Below are 6,745 nucleotides of genomic sequence, written 5' to 3'. Positions count from 1 at the left end.
TCCAGAGTCTGGAAGAACGGTATGACGCTCTTCGGAGTACTGCATAGAAGAGGAACGCTGGTTACCTCTGCATGGAATCCCCACGTCCCGTCGTAGGCGTCCATCCACTGACCATCCAGCCGGCGTCCGCCGGACGCAATGAAGTACCTCCAAGGCGACCGCGGTTGAGGCCCCTCATTCTCGTTACGCTGGTGGGCAGTCGAAGAGCGCAGGGCAGCAGTCTCCAGAACAGTAGGGACGCTCCGCATGCGGGTACAACCCTGGGCTCCCAGGATGTGCCAGGCTACGATGAGAAGGTCTCCCTGGCTGTTCGAAGTGGCGGCGCAGCCCTTCATGAAGGCCGTTGGCGCTGTCTGCTTCCGTTTGACTGCGTGGTGAGTCACCATGTCGTTGTCCTAAACTCAGAGGCAGCCCAGTGCGACTTCGGTCACAAAAGGTAGCTGAGATGCAAAGCTTCCGGTCCTGCAGAGGTAATTCTGAGCGGGCGTGGCACGTTCGTTCGGTGGCTTGCGCCGAAAGCGGCTCGAGGACACGTGGTCGCGTGTGCGCGATATTTAAACGAGTTCGTCCTTCTTTTCTCCGGTATTCGCTAAAAGGGGGCCAAGATGTGGTTTCAGTGTGCAGTGTGAACGGCGGTTTGACAGGTGAAGCATATACTGGCGAACCACCTAGATGTGGGTTGCATAGCGCAGCTGTTGTTACGGCTTGTTCGCCCCGGTATAGGGCGAAAGACTGGCAGTGAATGCAGGAATGCCGTTTAATGTCTACACTTATGGCTTTCGGCGTCTCTCACGTGCATGGTGTTCTTCGCGAGCGCAGTTTTCATAGACCCACGCTGCATCAGAATGAAGGAAACACAAAGTGAACTTAATAAGCGCCAACTGTATGCATGGCCACGCACGTGTATGCTGTATACGTGACCGCTTGGGTAGGATTACAGGTTAGGCATGCCATCCAGCTGGGCATCGAAAACGAAGGCAAAGAAACCGAGTAAGCAGAAAGCCTGGATAGAGTACACGGGCTTCTATTGGAACTCCGGTAAGAAGTTCAAATTGTAATTAGAGGCTTAGATAAATGAATAACAAAAAGAGCATCTCCCGCGTCACTACTGTATCAAGAACGTTATGAACAGCGGAGGAAATTTTCAGTAATTATCGCTTACAGCCCGCCACCTCCCCTCGTTGGGTAGCACTTAGCGTTGCCGCTTCGCATGAACGCTATAAATGATATGAGTACCCCATACATCTGCACTCACCGATATGCGTTTCATGTACGTATGAGTGTTCACACTAGCTCATACTCGTCGCAAAATTATTGCTCTGTGGTTTTGACGCTGACGCACTAAGAGGTGAAAATCAGCCCGCGTGGTTTCGCTTGGCCATATTAGCTGTAGTTGGCTGAGCCCAGGTTGGCTTCAGAAAGATGGAGGAGTTGCTGGCCGAGGAAGGAGTGAGACTGTTCGCAGCTAATTATCGCATGGCATACAAAGCGCCAGGCCTCTGCGAACCCACCTGAGTGGCTCGGTGAAAAAGTCACTTGCGTACGAGCACGTTGTCAAAGGCAGAGGCGTCTGTACATTCGCGAAGGAGAGAGAACGCGTGGTCGTGCTCTGGCACTCTGGTTCGATCACGCTTAACCCATTGAGGTGAAGGAGAACGGTATAATCAAAGAAAAAGCGCATGCATTCTTACAGTACCCTCGTCCGCCATTGTTGTACATGGCTGCAGTTTTTTTTTTTACTTTCCAAATCACACTGATTTTCTCGCATGTTACGGTCGCAGGTACAACCCAAGCTGCGTAGCGCCCTCTTCAACTTGGCCTTGTTGCTATTTGAGCAGCAGCGACCCATGGAATCCATGAGATTCTTGAAAGACCTCCTCAAGGTTATACATCTTTTTTCTGATTGAGCTCACTGTTTTCTTCGTCGCTGACGCTCTCACATGCTGGACTGTAACCAAAAGCCGCGGCACTGTACCTAATAGCCGACTGGGTGGCATTTTTATTAATCGAATGATTAAGCGGCGTTTGTTTGGTAGCACATAATGTACAATGTTCAGCCTACAATTTTCTTTCGGTGATTGGCCATTCTCGTCAGATTTTAAGTCATCAGTGGTGCTATTTGCTTACTCTAGCGATCCTTCTTATCGCTCTGGTAATGTCTCGTTTGCTTCAGGCTTTGCTATCTGCTATTAAATACATGACACCTATTTTTTTTCGCGCGTTACCTTGGCTTCGCCAGCCGTAAAAAAAAGTTTGTTATAACGCAGCAGTTACTTTTTCTCTTCGCCAATCAAGGCTTTGTCAGACAAGCACGTATTTTTGAAATCAAAGTTAACACCGGTTGCCATATAGGCGTATACCGGAGACCAGCCGGTAAGCCGCGCACACGAAGCACCCGGCAAGCCAGAGGGGTTTTGTCGGCAGCGGCCGCCGGGTGCAGGGCTTTCCGCCACCCTTGCTGCATATGTCCGCGCGTGCCAGTTGCTCATGCAGGCTCACTGAGGCGTTCCTTTGTTTGCCCCCTCTCCTTGCTTCCCTTGGTCCAGTAACACCCGAACCACATCAAGGGCTCAGTACTGCTCGGAGACATCAACGTCATTAACCTCAAGGATTTGGAAGCAGCCAAAGAGGTGAGCCTCGAAGATTAGCGGTTACGGCTCCTACGCGCCTAATCCCGTGCGAACAAAAGCAAGTGCAGCTAAGGCGACGAGGATGGAGCACCATGCAGGACGTCCAATCAAACAAAACAAATCCCCTCCAGTACTGTCACAGGCACGCAGGCAAACGAGCAGGATGCACTGCGCCAGTGAGACAGCCCTCCACTCCTCCGCTCCTGACGACGCGGAGATCTAAGGTGGGGAGGGCGGTCCCATACGACCTGAGCGCCACGGACAGCAGTGGCGCCTAGCCGCTTTTTTTTTTTCTTGTACAGAGTAAGGGCATTGGGCAGAGCAAGAGAGGCACGAATCAGGAAATCGGAGACGGTGAATGAGGCGACATCGCTAAAATAGTACTCACATAGGAGAATCACAGAAGCTTGCACAATCGAGTTCAACAATCCTTAAAGCCTAGTCGCGAAGATTTAAGCAGCTTGTTTCTGGCTACGTCTTTGTGTTTTTCTTTTTTTTGCACAAACGTCCGTTTTCGATTATATTGCGGTTGGCGGGGCTACGAAAAGAGGAAGTAAGTGTAAGCTTTTCGTGGAACTAAACGCTTGATGCATTAGAAAAAAAAAGATATTTAAGAGCTAGTACTTTATTCACTTCTTTCATAGTAACTGCAAAAGTGCACCTTATTTAATAAGTGACCGGTTATAGACGAGGGCGAATTAATCAGTTACACGCATATGCAAAGAGTTCTTCTATAAAAAAAAACATTACCCCTAGATTTAACTTAAAGGTAACCTAACCTTTAATTTATTAATGCCTTTAAACTATCAGGCATTCAACTGTGTATGCAAACGATTGAAACAGAAGTGACTCTGCAGCGTCTTTGACCGGTTCACTGCAAACAACGACAAGCTTCGAGGGCCTTTGTAGAATTTCAAGAGGCAGTACCTTCGGATTTTGCGTTGCGTAGCAAACAAGGCAGCTTGGTCCAAACTTGGCGTCTAAGGGCTCTTTGCGATTTGCGTCGCAACTGGCCTCGGAATCTCCTTCAGTATCTTATCATTTTCGCTCAGCTGACTTAAATCTGTCGTCAGCACTACTCTTCTCATTGCCCCACCTTTAAAACATGACCAGTTAATCATGATAGACAGCTGCGGCTGATCACCGTTTTCTAAATCAGTTTTTTCCGCAAGTTGCAGTCTAATGTGCGCTGCTTCTTAGACAACGTCAATCGTTCATTAGAGACAGGAAACGCAGAGAATGGTTTCGTGAGAACGGTGTTAGCAGGTCGAATTTCTCTTCACAAAAACTGCAAGCAACTTTCTACACAGGGTGATGGTTCGGGCTAGTGGGGACAAACAGGGGACAAAACAGGGGACAAACACAAGCGCTAATGCAGCGCTTGTATTTGTCCCCTGTTTGTTGCTGCGCTATGGATCATAACGTAATTTCCACACAGGTGACACAGTGTGCAAAATGCTACATTTCCTCGCTCTTTCGAGAAGTGAAAGGCTTAGAAATGCTACTTCGTTAAGAATCTGCCGCGATGAGAATGCGTGCATATTTTAACCCTTGAGCCCAAAACGGTTGAGTGCAGGCTCCTTAATTTCCAGGGCAAGGTTTATACGTGCTGTTCATGCGGGAATATGACCAAATTTTATTTGTAAAGATTTATCTTTAGCAATTTCAAATGCAAACATTGCGTTCATTCAGAGCCAATCTTAAAGGGACACTGAGGAGAACTCTATCATTTTTTTTTTCGTTAGCAAAATCCGATAGTTCGGAATTTCATGGCTTTGTTGACGCTTGTCCGGAACGAAAGATGCATTTATTTCAAAGATATTTGGATTGAAAGTTGAAAAAGGTTTTCCCGCCGCTCTGATTCAAACTCGAGAACTCTTATGGCGTCACGGATAACTCATATAACGTCATAGGGCGGAGTGAAGTGAAACGTTACGTAAACGCAGGTTCCGTGATTTCTCGTGGCCAGCGGTGCGGTCTAGCAGCTGCCGAAATGAAAGCTACCGCCGCCGCACGTTGAAGGCATCTATCGGGGTTCGCTACCGTCGCTTCGTTTACGTTTGCTCCGGCGTCTCGCCAGCGTTACGATGGATCCCGTTCCCGAACCCGACGACGCAGTTCTCGCAAAAACTCCGGCCTGCATTTCAGCAACCTCAGCCCCACAGAGCGTGCGATGCTTTTGATGGAGCACGGTTAGGTTAGGCGCCGGCGGGTCGTTTCTTCCCTTCCTCAGTGAGCAGCCGTTGCAAACTAAATATCATAACCCCAGTGCGGGGATTCGCGAGGGGCCAGGACAAGGTCGGCGCGTTGAACCCATCGGAGGCCCGCCGGGGCTTTGGGGCCAACGGATTGTGATTCCTTGAACGGCGCGTAAGGGCCAAGTTATTATTTTTTGCCACAAAAAAAAACGGGTGGGTGCTCAAATGCGGTCGCGTTTTAAGTTGGCGGCTTGAAAATAAAGCCGGCGCCCGACGCTTCAACGGTTTCCGCTAGATCCAACGGGTCCACTGGATCGGCCTCTCTCGCCCACTTGCGTGCGCCTTCAGATGTGTACCGTGAATGGATCAAATTAGCCGAGAGCTCGAAAAGAACAGCTCCGTCCAACTGCCGAAGCTATTGAATTACGTCACAACGCGCACCTCGCCGCGGAGCCGAATCAGTCAGACCGGTCCGGCGGCGGCTGGCGCACTCCGCGCGAAATAGACACATGCTCCAAGTCTCCGCCAGTGCGGTAAGAGTGCGGCAAAGCGGTCGAACGCGTCGGCGGTCAAGCGCAGTTGGAGTATAGAGGGTCTCGCTTTGGCCGACGTGACGTCGCCGTGCAGCGCGCGCGTTACGCCGGAGCATAAACGCGCCTTAACAGAGCCTGCGCTTAACCGCTAACCAACGTATTCGGTGGCGGAATCTATGGGAGCCACTTAAACCCCCCGCCCACTCACTGAATAAAAAAAATCCTGCACCGAGGCTCGGAATCGGACCAGGGCCTTTGGTGTTTACGACAAAGACGCTACCACTCCGCCACGACGTCTCAGGGAGCATCTATCAATAAAGGCGCATCTAGTGAATGCACTCTTCTGATGCAGAAATCTCCGCGCTTTCGCAACGTATATCCTGGCCTAACAGAGCTAGTTATCAGCAATTTTTCTTAACTGCCTTGTACCTTGGTTCCCGTCCCTAATAAACGATTTCCGTTAAGTAGTTTGAAGTTGACTGGCACAGCCTGGAATGTTTCGCCGGGCGATCGTGCGAAGACACAAGTGCCCTTTATACTGCGAACTTCCTTGTACAATCACCGACCATCGTGCCATCATAGTTTTTCATCGACAGTGGCGATCATTTGACAAGCCTTAACAGGCTCCTTCAAAGGTTAACCAGCACTTGAAGCGACACTTTGAATTCCTCTGCTGTTCGTCGCTTGTAAATCGAGGCGCGTCAAAAACAAAACCACGGGGCACGGAAAGCTCATAGACGCGAAGCGCCATAACAAATCGAAACTCACCTGGCCGCCTGTGGCGCCGCCAAGCATCGGTTTTCTTTGCTTCCAACATTCAGGTTATCTTTTGTCTATCTTACTTGTGTGATTAAAGTGCACTGTCGGTTTTAAAACAAAACTGACTTCAATATTGAACCGCGCAACCTTCCTTTGTCAGCCTCAGAGATTCGCGGCTACGTGTAGGAAGGAAAATTCCTGCAAGGTGGCGTCTCTTGTCCTATGACGTCACCACGCTTGTACTTGCAAGATTGGCCTGTGGTGGCGATACCTGTATTTCGGTTGTTGCTATTTTCTACCTTACAAGAGCTTTGTTTTCAGTAAGAGTGGCGTTTTTGTGATCAGGAGCTGGTATTCTATCGATGCAAGCCAACTTCAATTTCTCCTGTGTCCCTTTAATTGAACCGAGAGTACATATGTCTCCTGTAAAGCGTGCACTGCCTCAAGATGCATTGCTTTGCTAGAAAGCCACAATCTCAAAATGTATTGATGCACCGATGTTTAAGCTGCTGTACATAAACAAATTTGTCATGCCGTTGCAGTAATTAATTCTACCGTCACAAACGCCCACATAAGGGTTCTGCCGTAGTGCTTTATTGTATTTTTGTATTACCACTGTTTATAG

The 6,745-nt window shown here is 49.3% G+C and overlaps 1 long non-coding RNA gene across 1 annotated transcript; it reads left to right on the top strand.

The window, feature by feature from the left end:
• Nucleotides 1-951: 951 nt before the first annotated feature.
• LOC144133670 (uncharacterized) lies at nt 952-2,630 on the top strand. Its single transcript, XR_013315091.1, has 3 exons — nt 952-1,038; nt 1,782-1,883; nt 2,547-2,630. It is a non-coding gene; the product is annotated as an uncharacterized LOC144133670 (long non-coding RNA).
• The last annotated feature ends 4,115 nt before the right edge of the window (nt 2,631-6,745 follow it).

The sequence above is a fragment of the Amblyomma americanum genome, chromosome 1, assembly GCF_052857255.1.
Source record: "Amblyomma americanum isolate KBUSLIRL-KWMA chromosome 1, ASM5285725v1, whole genome shotgun sequence".
Classification (NCBI taxonomy): Eukaryota; Metazoa; Arthropoda; class Arachnida; order Ixodida; family Ixodidae; genus Amblyomma; species Amblyomma americanum.
Note: the sequence above shows the minus strand (reverse complement) of the source record. Positions and strands in the feature narration are given on the sequence as shown.